Below are 15,827 nucleotides of genomic sequence, written 5' to 3'. Positions count from 1 at the left end.
GAATTTCTGCACCGGACAAGAACCACACAATGTATTTGTGGGGTATTTTTAAATATATTTCAGCCGCCTCTCTTCTAATCGCTCTCCAAACAATCCAGCCACCTATTGCTTATCTACACACCCTCTTATCCTTACACACTCCTATGAATGTTTTAAAATCTATGTTAAAAACTTAAAAGGCAGGACAGTCCACAAGTACATTACAAACTCTCTCCTGCAGTGTAGGGGAAAGGGACCTGGGGGTCCTGGGGACAGCAGGGTGACCATGAGCCAGCACTGGGCTCTTGTGGCCAGGAAGGCCAATGGTACCTGGGCTGGATTAGAAGGGGGTGGTCAGTAGGTCAGAGAGGTTCTCCTGCCCCTCTACTCTGCCCTGGGGAGACCACACCTGGAATATTGTGTCCAGTTGTGGCCCCTCAGTTCCAGCAGGACAGGGAACTGCTGGAAAGAGTCCAGCGCAGGGCAACAAAGATGCTGAAGGGAGTGGAGCATCTCCCGTGTGAGGAAAGGCTGAGGGAGCTGGGGCTCTGGAGCTGGACAAGAGGAGACTGAGGGGTGACCTCATTCATGTTTCTAAATATATAAAGGGTGAGTGTCAGGAGGATGGAGCCAGGCTCTTCTCAGTGACAACCAATGATAGGACAAGGGGTAATGGGTACAAACTGGAATACAAAAGGTTCCACTTAAATTTGAGAAGAAACTTCTTCACGGTGAGGGTAACAGACACTGGCCCAGGCTGCCCAGGGAGGTTGTGGAGTCTCCTTCTCTGGGGGCATTCAAGACCTGCCTGGACACCTTCCTGTGTAACCTCAGCTGGGTGTTCCTGCTCCATGGGGGGATTGCACTGGATGAGCTTTTGAGGTCCCTTCCAATCCCTGACATTCTGTGATTGTGATTCTGTGATTCTGCGTTTCATAAAGGAAGCGAATGCAAGCGTATGTTCACTTTATTATTAGGGGAACAAAATAGGAGGATGTAACATCCAGCAAGCTACGGAAACTTTTGTAAAATGAGAATGAGAAATGGTAACACTGTTTTTTGCTCTGTTGCCAGCAATTAAGTCTACATTTCCATGAAAAGCTGGGAGATTAAATGAACTACGGGCCATTTTTATTCTCTCTCATGCATGGACTTTTATATGAAGAGGGTAATTGTTAGAGGTGAAAGCTTGAACGCAAGACCTATGGGGAGAGGCTGAGGGAGCTGGGCTTGTTTAGTCTGGAGAAGAGGAGGCTTAGAGCTGAGCTCAGCGCTCTCTAGAACTACCTGAAGGGCAGTTGTAGCCAGGTGGGGATTGGGCTCTTCTCCCAGGCATCAGCAATAGGACAAGGGGCCATGGGCTTAAACTCTGCCAGGGGAAATTGAGGCTGGAGATTAGAAAGCAATTCTGTGCAGAGAGAGTGGTCAGGCATTGGAATGGCTGCCCAGGGAGGTGCTGGACTCACCGGCCCTGGAGGTTTTTAAACTGAGATTGGACATGGCACTTAGTGCCATGATCTACTGAATGGACTGGAGTTGGACCAAGAGTTGGACTTGATGATCTCTCAGGTCTTTTCCAACCCAGTCGATTCTCTGTGAAAGGAAAACATAACAGGAATATTTACTAGGATGCTACCTTAGAAAAAACAGATAGTAACAAAGGCATAAGAAAATAAGAGCAAATATTATGGAAGGCAGTGAAACAGAATTATCCTGGCAGAGGTGGCACTTTTCTTGAGCAGCTTGCTCAGATGGCAAAAGGTTAAAAGCAACAAGGAAAGCCTGAATCATCTGACCTAAAAATGGAAAAGAGTAGAGAAAAAGACTTTGTGGTATGAACTCACTTTTAATATGATGCCCTCTTTTAAATACTGAAGGACTCCACTCCCTTTTGATAAACGCTTTTGTGTGCAGACAGTGGAACCAGAATGGCAACTCACTGCGTTAGGTCAGAAACTTCATCTCTATTTCACGCACTGGACCATCAAACCATGAATCAACTGGGTGAATTTTATACACGGGTTTTTGTGACAGTATCAAGTGTCTCAATAGAATGTGACTTCATTGGTATGTTTAAAAATGACACGCAGATCCCATTATGACACTGGTATCTAATGAAAAAGTAATAAAATGTTAAAAAGTCAATTATGACAGAGTTCTCTGTGTTGTCTGAACGGTAAGGCACAGTCTGTAGAGAACATGGGGTATGATTAATGTAAATAGCTGAGCAATAATATACACAGTTGAAATTACGGCTGGTGGTCCATAAAGTGCTTTTTGACAGCCTTTAAATACCAGATCCTCAGGTGTTTTCCTGTACTTCAAAACTGTCAGATCTGTCTCCAGTGTGTGTGGCAGCAAAACTGAGAAAGATTCGAAACAAGATAAAAATAATTTACAAGAAAAAAAAGAGAACTGTTTATCATATTGTCCAGGAAGTGGTTCCGTTTGAGAAATCCTGCACAAAACTGAGTGCTGATTTATAAACCTGTTGTTGGAGTAACTCAGGCATCCTCAACCATGTGCAGTGAATAGGATATAGAATTAATGTACACAAAACACCTCCTTTGCGATTCTGCGTTCATACAGCAGGGACTGGACTTACTGGTGAGTTGGCCGCTATCAGGATTGGGTTTGTCTTACTCAGCTACAGGTGCCAAAATTCACAGGCTCACTTGAAACTATGTTCTTGAGCAGCTGTCAGAAAGAGGCAACCGCCGATGGTGAAGCTCGTTAAATTCCTCCGAAATAAAAATTTACATGAACATCAGAGGGAGAAACAGCTTTGCAGGTCAGCAAGACGGTGAAGCAGATTTCTGAGTTCCCTCAGGCAAATGCTACTGTCTCCGACTGCAATGCAGAGTTTCCCAAAAAGAGATCGTAGCATGAAAAATCTGAAACCTGTTGCTCTCAGCTTCTCGCTAATTAACTCAAAAGCTACTGGCAGACGAGCTGAAGAAGGGTAATGGAGCTGCATGCTCACATAGATGGAATTCAAGTGAGGAACTAGACACGAAAGGACTAAAAAGAGTATGGAGTAAAAACCATTCTGCACTGTCCTCGTTTTGTTAAAAAACAAGTTTATCTTTTAGTGAATTTGCCTGTCAGCTAAAGCTTCATATTCGCTGCATTTTCCTGGAGAATCAGATACATGGTTTGGTAAACATAGCAATGGAATGCAAAGTTATTGATAAGCACGGATGGACATCTCGTGAGAGGGGCAACGAGAAACAGGTGGCCAAGAAACTGACCAAGTGTGTGTAACGTTCCATTCACATGAATACTTCATATAAAAGTGGGAGATCACGAGGATGTCGTCCCTTTTTCCCTCTTTGCCCTTCTTCGTCCCTTCTGCTTATGGCCAACATTAGGAGAGGACCTTGCTAGTCCTCCCTGCGAACTGAGGCCTAGTGACAGACTGAATCCAGCTCCGGTTGGCTGCAGGGTCCAGTCCAGGACTTTGGGTGCCGGCTCTGCAGTTGCTGAGACTTTCAAGATTGGTTTTGTATATTTTGTATTATTTTCTCTGTTCTTATTAGTAGCACTAGTAAAACATTTTTAATTTTTCCAACTCTTCTTTCTGTCCTTCCTTCCCTCCTGATCACCTGTCCTGAGTGGGAAGGGGGGAGAGGGAGGGACTGAGAGGAGAACGGGGGTTGAAGAGGAGGTTAACAATACATCTGCCAGGGTTTTATTGTCACCCTGCAATCTAAACCCTCGACATGCACAAATACACTAATACTTGTGGCTTATTAAATATATTTGGTGTTTTGTTTTAAACCGGACCCTTTGGAAAAGATAAAGATCTGAATGATCTAAACCAAATAAATTTCTAAAGCCATGATGTTCTTCATTCAGAATGAAGACGACTCAAAGATGTTTTGAGTTATAGGAAGAATTTTAAAAAAGCCAAAGATTGTGTGGATCAGTCAGGGAATCACGTTATCTGATGCTGCCAACCCATCTTTGTATCACAAGTAAGTAACGGCAAAGATGTTCTTTGAGCTGCTACATTTGAATTCCATCATACATCTCCTCAGGGTTTCCACCAAAACTTGCAGAAGAAAAGCAAATCTAAAAAATTCTTTCTAGGTTGATTATATACAGGAATAGGAAAAAGCAATGCATGCCTGTCTACTAGTTCATTCAAGACATAGGCCAGACAGGAGGTATTAGTCATTTTTCTGAGCACAATATTAGGATGTTGGCTGCAGCCGGGCAAAGACTGATGCTTAAGAATGGAGCTATCAAATTCATTTCCTGGTCGAAATTCACAATTAAAAAGAGAGATTTCTCAGGAGGAGGGTTAAACATGGGAAAAGAGGAGAAGAAATTGAGACTTGGAAAGTGATATCGCCTCCAAGTTTAATTGCCATGCAGTTCCTCCAGAGGAAAGGGAGTGATTTTGCATGACACAGCCAGCAAAACATGCAAGAGTCACATCCTGGTGAGGAGCGGCAGCTCCGGCACATGTGAGCTCAGAGGACAGTTATCTGCACAGGAACACCGGCCAGGTGAAGATAAAGAGAAGGAATGCAAAGCAAAGGGATCTATTAAAAATAATGTGTTAAGAAGATACTGCTCCTCTTGTGCGACAGGATTTACGTTTAAAACCCCAACATGCATCTCAAAGGATAAGCTGAATAGGTCTTGTAAGTTCAGGAACAACCTTCATCCTCATTTAAGCAGCACTGTTAGCCTGAAGACCAGGGTTTTGCAGCATCACCAAGAGAGAACATACCTACATTAACAACATCTCAGACCCCAGCAAACCCCCACAGGAGCAGTGGATTAAAGATAATCTTACTATACTACAGGACTACGCGCTGCTTCTAGGGACTCAGGCACACCCGAGTTGACTCGCCCTGCTCCCTATCACTTCTGCCCACCCTGTCCCCCTTCCCACTCAGAGGGAACACTACAAACTAAATCACTTTAATAAGCCTTTTCTATGCATAATACTGTTGCAAATTATATATCCATCAGAGCGTCTTCAAATGAATCTGAGGATAGATTTGACTCACTTAGCAAAATTTGACTCATGCTTCTTTGGTATGGAAAAAAACAGTTTGCAGAGTTGACTCCTTGGCTGTAAACTCCTGAATCTCACTGTAGTTTTATTTAAGCAACAGCCATGTTGCCACAGCTCTAGTTCCCTATGCACTAGAAGCAGAAAACAGGGAGAAAAAGGTTAAGCACAGAGTTAAACCAGCTACCTTCTGCTAAGAACACACGGCTTTTTTGAGCGAGAAGCTAAATATGTTTTAATTAAAGGTATGTTTCATTTTGCCAGAGGTAATTTTCACACTCAAAGTCTAAGGTAGGCAGACTAAGAAACCATGTCAATATGAGATGTTTGCTCAGCCAGTTTAGCTTCTGGATACAAAGGCCAAACTTTCCTATTATGCAAGTTTTATAAGATGATACCTCCTTTGATTTCTGAGGAACTGTTTACCTATTGTGAATCTGGATGGGATCCCGTGAAGTTACACTGTGTACACAAGAACCACCAAACCTGTTCAAACTAACGACATGAAGGGAAAGCTCCCCCCTTTATTCTTTTTATTGGTACTCTTGGTCATCATCTACATTCCCCTCTGGTGGGATTTACACACGCAGCTTCCACACAGTGACTGTGCAAATACAACACGGTATTTTTCAATTTCAAATATATACCTCCTTAGTGGATGGAATTCCATTTAAGACCAGCTCATTCAAAATGATACAGACGATTTGTAACGTCTGTGTAAACATCAGATCTGTTCTAAGGACACACTCAAAGGCCACTACAGCATGAGCTGCTTCTGAGAAATGAAGCTACATTCACGTTTCCCCTGAAAGCAGCAACTACTTAAATAAGCAAAGCTATGATTTCACTTGAAATCATTTTCACTGAACTGCTAATTGGGGACTGAATGTAAACTCACAACCTCAAGATGCTTCATGATGCAAAGAATCTTGCAAGGAGGGAGATTAATTTATTGTAGAGGACTAAGAGAGAAAATACACTCAAGATCAGTCTGACCTCTCTAAAGCGCTTGACACCTGGTTCTGTTGCGCCTGTTGGATTTGAGGGGTTTTCCATCAGATGCTAAAGAAGCCCACAAAACATCAACATCTTTCAGCAGCAATGTCTTATCTTGAGAAAGCAAGTTCGGCTTCTTTCTAGCACTTCCATGGCCCAAGAGGAGCGATCCAAAGAAGATTCCTTGATCCCACTTGCAAACTTGCACAGGAGTTATTAGTCAAAACCCTTAATTAACTCTCTGGTTACCTATAGAAAATAGAGCCAGGTTCCTCTCATGAGCACACAAAGAGCAGCAACAGTCGTGAGGTAAATTCTGATTAGACCCAAAGAAAAAACATCTTCCATATGGAAACACTGGAAGATGGGAACAGAAAGGCCATCAACTCTGTTCCTGGAGATTTTCAAGCAGGAAAGACCCTTAGCAGCTTGTCATAACTTCCAAGTCCGTCTTGCTTTGAGCATGAGGTTAAACTAGACTGCCTAAGGAGTCAAGCCCGTTTTAGCACTAGTGTGATTTAATGAGACAATGCAGCCTGCTTCAAAAAACGTGTACTAGGGTGTCATGTTCTAGTTGCAAAACATCTGTGAAGAGCAGCACAGCGATGTCCTGACTGAGCAGCAGGCACAGCTGTGTACTCTGAACATAGTTACTCACTGTCGTCCAGACCTAAAGGCTCCTGTCGCTTCTCCCAGGTTGTAATTCATCACTGAAATGGCTTTGCTCTACCAAAAAGCTTGAGAGATTCAGGTCCTACATGGTTTATATTTCACCCAGGTAAGCTGTTCTAGGAAATCAGAAAAGATTTGGCAGCAATTTAATAAGAAACAGTTGCTGTGATGTGAGAGTTGTGAATGGCGAACATGAGGTCCCTGGCAGGGAACTCACCCACATGAACAATGATGCACACCAGGCAATCCTTCACATCCACTGAAGAACGTCCTTCCAAGAGGATTTTCTACCACAGAAACACCACCTCTCTCATCACAAAATCCTCTGTATTAATTACTAAAATTAGCCAACAATTTCCCAGAAGTCACAAGTTGCGGACTAAAACCAGAGCCGCTCCAAAAACTCCCAAACGCAACAATTTTCACAATGCAAAACACTGATTGCGTGGAAATGTGCTGATTTCATGAAAACGCTCTATAAAAGGCAACAAGATTGGCCAGCGAGCCAGTCTGTCCAGCTTCCTGCCCGGCCGCCTGCCAGCCCTGGGGTGGGTACTGCAAGCTCCCTAATTCAGAAAATACAAATCAGATATGAGAAGGCTCCCACGGGATGGGAATTCTGCTTCCTGCAGCTCTGTTATTCAAATAAAACCTGCATGGGTGTGTGTATGAGGAAGGACAGGGATGCCTCCGCTATCAAACAGCATGAAAGGCTTCTTGACAACAGAAAAAGTTTAAGAAAATGTGTTGTATTTCAGAAGACAGGGAAAGGATGAGGCATCTCCGCACAAACCTGTGAAGAGGGAAGACGACAGCAAAGAAATCCAAACGGCAAGATGACAAGTTATAGGTGGGGAATCCCTGTCTTATCCGTTCTGTAGTACGTACACAGCTATTGTATTTAATTAAAATAAATTACAGCTAGCTTGTGCACATACTGCCAGGCTTTTAGCAGCCCTGAACGGAATCACAGCGATGCTCAGTCGCCATCCTTCAGGAGCACACTCGCTCTGTGTCTCCAGACGTGGGATGCAGATGCTCTGCCCCACTACAGTTGCACAAGGCTGACGGATCAACACAGAACAAAAAGCCCTAAGAGTTCTGCTTTTATACCATCCACTTCCTCAGCTCCGCACGTGGGATTCTTGCCAGGATGCTGGTAATGTTGACGGGGAATGCAAAGCTGCACATCAGTGTGTCAGGCTGCTTCTAAGCAAGGCTGTTTCACTGGAAAGCTTTTTCTTCTAAGCACAGTGATTTAACTCAACTATTTCTACAACACTTGGCTGTGCAAGATCAATGCATTTCCCTTGTTAACCACTGCATCCACATAGCTTAATGTCAGCCTGAATTAACTTCTTGCATTCCCAACAGAACCACAGGATGGTTGGGGGTGGAACGGACCTCTGGAGATCATCCAGTCCAACCCACCTGCTAATGCAGGGTCACCAGAGCAGATCACACAGGAAGGTGTCCAGGCGGGTTTGAATGTCTCCAGAGAAGGAGACTCCACAACCTCTCTGGGCAGCCTGGGCCAGGCTCTGGCATCTCAAAGGAAAGAAGTTTCTCCTCATATTCAGATGGACCCTCCTGTGCTTCAGTCTGTGCCCGTTGCCCCTCATCCTGTCATTGGGCACCACTGAACAGAGTCTGGTCCATCCTCTGACACCCACCCTGGAGATATTTATGAACATTGATGAGATCCCCTCTCAGCTTCTCTTCTCCAGCTCAACAGCCCCAGCTCTCTCAGTCTCTCCTCATCACAAAGATGCTCCAGATGCCTCATCATTTTCATAGCAGCATCTCAGCACAAGAACTTCTCTCTGCCCAGAGGTTCTGTTGCTGCTGGGTCACAGCAGATTGGTACCAGTACATCAGCCCTTCACGTCTGAGGGCCAGAAGGTGATTAAGTGTTCAGGACCTGATGGTGATGCAGAGAACATTAACAGCCTGACACTGAGCTTTCTGGTTGTACAAAATGGGTTTTTACCATCATCAGGCTATAGATCAGCCATCCACCCGTGATGCTCCAAGCTCTGGCTGATTGATGTATAAGATCAGCCAATATTAACGTAAAGGTGTGTTACACTCAAAGGTTTTGAAACTCCAGCCTGCTCAGTAAACTGAACAAGGAAATAATTCCTGCCTTACCATGTCCCTAACAGAATCAGAGACACAATGTACCCAACAGCACACTCAATTTGAAGCTGTTCAGTGGATGTTTGGACAACAGAAAGGATCAGTTAAACCCTGCCCTAAGTAGCTGCAGAATATCAGTCAATCAATACCATTTGAAAACAAAACAAAATAAATAAAATCTACTTATTCTTGTGCTTGAGAGGGCAAGAGTAAGAAGGAAAGGGATCTTAAGTAAGCTATAGAAATCAACAATAACACTAATTCAAGATTTTATTTTAAAGTGCTTTATTAATACCAAGTAAAACATACACATCTCTGACAGGAGAACTGAAGCAGGAAAATGCAAAACAACCTGTTCAACCTCACAGAATGAAGAAGTACAAAAAGAATATGGGTCTACAGGCTCCATGTCTGTGTCCTATTACCCTTCTAATTAAAAAAAGAAAAAAACAACAAAAAAGAAATCTTGCGGTGCCTTTGTTGGCCACAGCTTTTGAAAACTTTCCTGGGTTTTGGTCCCTGCTCTGCTGTGTACCTGTCACGGAACCTTTACATCAAGTGCTCTCCCTAAAGCTCATCTCCCCCATCACCAAAGTTGGAGTAACAATATCCAGAATTTCTTAGAGAAAGCTTTAAATTGGACAGCTGTTTGTACACAAAGCAATGATAAATAATTTATCTGCAAAGCCATCTGGAGTTACGCTGAATGCACTGCTACACATACAAACTCATTGAACAGACTGGGAATCTCCATTACTATTTGTGATAGCACAGAGTTATTTGGGTTGGAAGGGACCTTCAAAGCTCCCCCAGTGCCACCCCTGCCATGAGCAGGGACATCTTCACCAGCTCAGGTTGCTCAGAGCCCCGTCCAGCCTGGCCTGGGTTGTCTCCAGGGATGGTTCATCCACCACCTCTCTGGCCAACCTGGGCCAGGCTCTCACCACCCTCAGGGGCAACAATTTCTTCCTCATGTCCAGCCTGAATCTCCCTCCTTTAGTTTAAAACTATACCCCTTATCACAACAGATATGAACTTCCTCTCTGCACCCTTCGTTCCACCTTGTCCTGTCACCGGGAGGCTGGTTCCACATGGGGGAAACCACCTGTCTCGGACAAGCAAAGTCTCCTCTAGAGCTTCCCCATTCAGAAGGATTATAAACCGCTGCAGACAGTGGAATTCCAGTGGAAGAAATCCAGAGGACCATCCACATTGACCATCCATGAGGCCATCACCCCACTCAAAAGGACAACAGCTCTAGTCCTGGATTTGATATTTTACAGAAAAAGAAAAAAAAACCTCATCTTTTTTTCTTCTATGAAGTTGTATTTTTGCCTCACTATCTTCATGTAAGACTCAAAACTGTGTGATATGAATATGACATATAAAACTGTAAGCTCAACAATCACAACATCACAGAATGTCAGGGATTGGAAGGGACCTCGAAAGCTCATCCAGTGCAATCCCCCCATGGAGCAGGAACACCCAGATGAGGTTACACAGGAAGGTGTCCAGGTGGGTTGAAATGTCTGCAGAGAAGGAGACTCCACAACCCCCCTGGGCAGCCTGGGCCAGTGTCTGTTACCTTTACTGAGAAGAAGTTTCTTCTCAAATTTAAGTGGAACCTTCTGTGTTCTGGTTTGAACCCATTACCGCATGTCTTATCATTGGTTGTCACCGAGGAGAGCCTGGCTCCATCCTCCTGACACTCACCCTTTATATATCTGTAAACATGAAAGAGGTCACCCCTCAGTCTCCTCTTGTCCAGCTCCAGAGCCCCAGCTCCCTCAGCCTTTCCTCACACGGGAGATGCTCCACTCCCTTCAGCATCTTGGTTGCCCTGCGCTTGACTCTCTCCAGCAGTTCCCTGTCCTTCTGGAACTGAGGGGCCAGAACTCGACAAGTGATTTCTCAGCTAGAAATAAACAGGTTGTAGTTCCTCCATCCCTCAAAATGTTAGGAGCAGTGATTTACCTCTGTCCATCCCCAGCTTTTATCCAGGCGGGTCTCAGTAACTAAGGCTTCTCAAACACTTGGTATCTCCGCAAGTGAAAATGGGTGTAATGTAACAGTTCACAGCAACAAAGATTTTTTTCTAGCTAAAGGCCAAGGCTTTTAAAGATATTTAACAAGCCATGTCCATTTGTTAATAAACATGTCTGTACAGTTCTACATTAATGTGAATACATAATGTGAAAAAATAACATGATGGTAGGATGTATGAAACAACTGTGAGTCATATGTAGCCTTAAGGATATAGGCTGCCACCCCTGAGCTATGAAAACCAACCTCAGGGGAAAATAAAATCTAAATAAAGGTTAATAATGATTTGTCAGTCTCAGACTTTCATGTTATGCAAAAGTATTATCAGCACACAAATATTTATAGAATGAAGATTTTTTTTCTCACCCAGCATTTCTACAGAAAGAGGTTTATAAAGACCGGTACCCCGTCCTCTGCCTGATGCGCACCCTTCCCAGCACCAAGAGACAAGCATGGCTGCAGCTTATCCAGGTAGGAACAGCGGATTTAAGACCCTGCGCTCCTCTGTTACCCTGTGTGTGTGTCTGTGTGCAGACTGATTTGCCTGAGAGAATTTAAGATGACTGAGTGAGCACCACTGCAAGCCGGGATACATCTCTGAATTTCCATTTTCAGCTTACAAACAGTTGAAAGGTGAATTTCTAGCTAAACTCCCGATCTTCAATATCTAAAAAGATCTGAAAACAAGTGCTTTTTAAGCAAGAAATTAATAACAAAAACTGAGGAGGTTTTGCTGTTAGGTGTCTTCCAATTTCAAGCATTAGAAGTCTTCAGAAAGCTGCAGTTTTGGACTATCAGACTGTGATTACCACAGAGCACAGGTGGGGAAGGCAAGAACAGACTCCATTTATCTCTTAGCCTGGAAATATATAAGCCTGCTCTCGTGAATACATGTATACTCCAGGTTGATACGTCACCGCTTTTTACCATTGCAGAAAAGTTGTTTTAGCAGCTGTATTACTATGGGAAAGGGGGAAAAATGAAGATAGAAGATTCCTGCTCCCTGTGGCTTCCTGCAGCTCAGAAAACAGCTGCAGACGGAGAATCCAGAACAAATTGATGGTCAATCCTTTAGCCCAATGACGTGCAGTGAGCAACACAGACCACTACACACTCATGTGGCACAAGAGGAGAGTTCCTACAAAGCACACATAAAAACTTCTCAGTGTTAACGGTGGTGCCACAACTGTGTATGCAAAGCCATCGCACCGCAGACACAACTCAGAAAATGGAAATGCATTAATTAGTCTTAGCACACTCCCTCTCTTGGCAAAGCACACATTAAACTTACAGGTGCTTTCATATCTGACAAAAATTAGAAGTGCTCTTTTAAAAATAAGTTGTGTTTTTATGTTTCTAAGTCATCTAGAAGACAGCACCGTCAAACGGAGAGTTTCTTTTTGAATACCCGCTGCCTGCATTAATGGCTATTTCACACACATCCAATAACACTGACCTCTTTGTGGTTTGTCTCCTTCTAGGCCTGTGGACCTTTCCAGAAGAAAATAGACACCTGGAGAGGAAAATGACTTTCCTTACTGTTTGTTGGGTGTTCTTTCCTCTTCAAACTTTCACTCATTTACCTCTCGAAGCTACCAGACTGAATGGTGATGTGCTCCATGACACCTGTTTGCTGACACATGTGCAAGCCATAGGCCTGAGGGTCAGATATTGGGCTTTTCTTGCTGAAGAGTCAAAACATGAATATATAATCATTGTATCTGAACTCTGTAGTAGTTCTGGTGCCCTCACTTCACAGGTACAAGTGACAAACACAGCTGACAACGCGACTTTGTGGAAGGTGCACGAGCCAGCAGAACTTCAACTGCAAATTAAAAGCTTCTCATCACCTGGTCCATTTATTAGACCACCCTACATCTTCACACAACCAACCAACAATTCAAACAGGACTATGGCAGCAAAGATCAACCCCAAAAACATCTGTGTGCACACACATAAACTGGTCCCAAATATTACTGTTTCTTCTGTAAGACATTATCTAGAATGAGCATGCTGACACAATGTAATCTTAGAACCCACCTTTAAAGCACAGAGGTTATTCTCTATCATGACCAGTAGTATCTATTAATATAACAAAAGCTATTTTGGATCATTTTGAAGTAAAACATTAAAAACACAAACGTTTATGCCTTGTAGTAAAAGCACCTGATTAAAATGCATAGTTTAAATCGATGTCTCTGCCTGGCAGGTGAGGCCAGTACTAATACAAGGATCCCTTTTCCAAAACAAAGGTCAAAGCAGATTTAATACACAAATCTGCTATAAACCCTGGTGGAAATGCAGAGCCCTGTGATCCTGAGGTATTCAGAGAGGATCAGGATCTCAGATCCCAAAGCCTGAGCATTTTAAGACAATGCTCATGGAGGAACCAACCCCAGAACTTGGCACCTCCCTCACCATAGACCAACCTAAAGGACAATTCCAAATTCTGATGTCTAACTAGTAAAAAGAAAAATCAAAGAAAGAAAATATTTCAGAAAGATACAGATTTTAAGACCAAGGGATTCTGTGTCTCTCGGTATAACCTGGTGTTTTTACCTGGAGCTCCAGCTGTGCAGAGTTTTGGCAAATACACATCTCCCTTTTCTTCGCACACATAATGTTCCAGAATAAACACCTAATGGATTACCCTGGAAAGACAATATGCAGAACTCCTTGTGGGCTCTTGGCAGAATTCCTTTCTTACCCGCTCCCAAAAAGCCATGTCCAGTCTTAACAGCTATTTCAGAAAGCCACAGGGGTTATGTGTGTCCACCCTCCAGACACTGACAGACCAGGAATTGCAACTTAATCATCTTTGCATACCTGACAATTTATTAAACTACAGTTTGCCTCAAGGACGGCATCATTCGTATGAAATTCAAGGCCTTTTTGTTCAAATTAAGAGTCATATCACACAATGCCACAGCTTTTCTTCTTTACCCAGCTATGCATTTCTCAACGTAGTTTAGCACAACACTAACAAAAAACTTACAGTAAATTACCAAGAGGCAAATTGGGATAATAGGGAGAACTGGACAATTCGCCAGAACAAACACTGGCAATTTCGTTATCACTTCCAACACTGACTACATGTATTGCAGGGAAAAAGATGACCTGGTTAAGGACTTTTCCATTTCTAGCTATTCTCTCTCATGGAATGTGCTAAGGAAACAATCATCCTACTGAATCATTTCAAGAATTTTACAGCCAAGAAGATTTATTACCCTAAAACAGGTCTTGGAAACAAGAATATTTGAGGAGACTCAATAGCTATTAAATCAGTGTGGAAAACATGATGCTGAAGGAATTGCATATGCCTGACACATGTTCTACCACTTTTTTTTTTTTTAAATAGAAAGTGTCTATAAAAAGCAAGTCTGTAGAATTACTTTAACTTTTCAGACAAAAAAGAAGAGACATGGGTATAAATTAAAATGACATTCATATAAGTAATAGAAAAATTATACAGAAAGCCCCCCACTAATGCTCTTTGACAAACTGAAGTCATCAATAATTTCAAAACCTATGCATTAAAACATACTCATCCCCTAGTAAGTAAGCTGAGACATATTTTGCAGGCTTATAGATATTTTAAAGTTGAGTCAACAATACATAGAAAACCTCCCGCAATCTTTTAATGAGTCCACTCGTTAGCCATTGTGAAAGCAAATTCAGAATAATCTTAGGTTTTGTTATTACAGTTGCAATGTAGATGGTAACACACAGTACATGCTCTGTTCAAGACAGTTAAAAGCAGCTATCTTTAAAATTTGCTATTGCCTGCTACAAGTGAATCAGAAAGACGAGCTGTAAGGCCTGGAGCCTAAAATACCACTGAAAAACATCCTGCTGTCTTGGCCAATGTGCAAAAAACTCCTGCGCTAAACCATAAACACATACAGTACTCTCAAGTAAATGGTTTTAATATATCCAAAATACTCAGCCAAAAACACAGCAGCCTTAAGGTTAAGAACTTTCTTACACCGATATTATGGAGAATACTAACAAGCTTTAGAGTCCAAAACCCCTTTCCAGCTTCTCTTGCATTCCTGTAGGTTGGCTTGATAATTCAAATTTTAGCAGAAACAGTTTACTAAGAGGTCAAGCCTTTCCCTGCAAATCTCTCCTCTCCACACCTTGAACCATCACTGCTACAACAATGGGAATAATACAATTACACGACACAACCTTGAACCACTTTATGCCTTGGTACAGTGGTAAGAAAGGGATAGAAATGACCAAGTAACTCGAACAGCTCTACAAACCGCATTTGCTACACTCACAGCCAAAAAAATGAAAGAAAACTAATTGCCTTCTTAATTACATGGATGTCCTATAGAACACTTGCCCTATGAGTCTCTGAGAAAAGGAAAATTAGCATTTGTCTTTGACTTACTTTTTGGATTATCCTGGTTTGCTTGTACAACTCAGTCATCGTTCCTTCTGCAACACAACAAAGACAAGAAAAACTCTGTTAAAAAAAGAAGTATTTGCTTATACTGAAGTTTCTCATTATAATGTTAATTAATGCTTGAAGTTTACTGTTTGCTTTTAGTTAGCACTGGAAAATATTCCCATCATTCATTTCTGTTTCTCTGATTTGATGGCCAGAATATTTCTGTCCCATGAAACTGCTCCATCAAGATGGATTGTGGAGGCTGCCTCGTGATTTGAGTGTAATATTGATGAACTAAGAACTAAAGTCCAAATCCTACTGCAAAGTTTACCAAAGAAATTTCTCTTGGCCATAGGGAGAGGGAGGAATGTAAAGAAGGATTTAATTGTTTTAAGATGGCTAATTAGTCTCTTGTTAGACTCTATGGCTGTCCCTTGGAGGCCTCCAGCACCTACTTTAGAAAGGTCATGATTTTCCCTTGGTCTCATTTCACAGCAACACAACCAACAACAACAAAAAAACCCCTACTAAGTAGAGTTATGAACACATTGTCCTTGAAAAGAATGTTCT

The 15,827-nt window shown here is 42.6% G+C and overlaps 1 long non-coding RNA gene across 4 annotated transcripts in view; it reads right to left on the bottom strand.

The window, feature by feature from the left end:
- Positions 1-15,827, bottom strand: part of LOC309447661 — a 133,974-nt gene that overhangs the window by 54,429 nt on the left and 63,718 nt on the right. For all 4 annotated transcript variants that reach the window (XR_014185647.1, XR_014185648.1, XR_014185649.1 and 1 more), the window contains exon 3: positions 15,258-15,304. This is a non-coding gene — a long non-coding RNA (uncharacterized lncRNA). The remainder of the gene's footprint in view (positions 1-15,257; positions 15,305-15,827) is intronic.

The sequence above is a fragment of the Streptopelia decaocto genome, assembly GCF_964273445.1.
Source record: "Streptopelia decaocto genome assembly, chromosome: 1".
NCBI classification, from domain to species: Eukaryota; Metazoa; Chordata; class Aves; order Columbiformes; family Columbidae; genus Streptopelia; species Streptopelia decaocto.
This window is presented reverse-complemented; position numbering and strand designations above follow the sequence as displayed.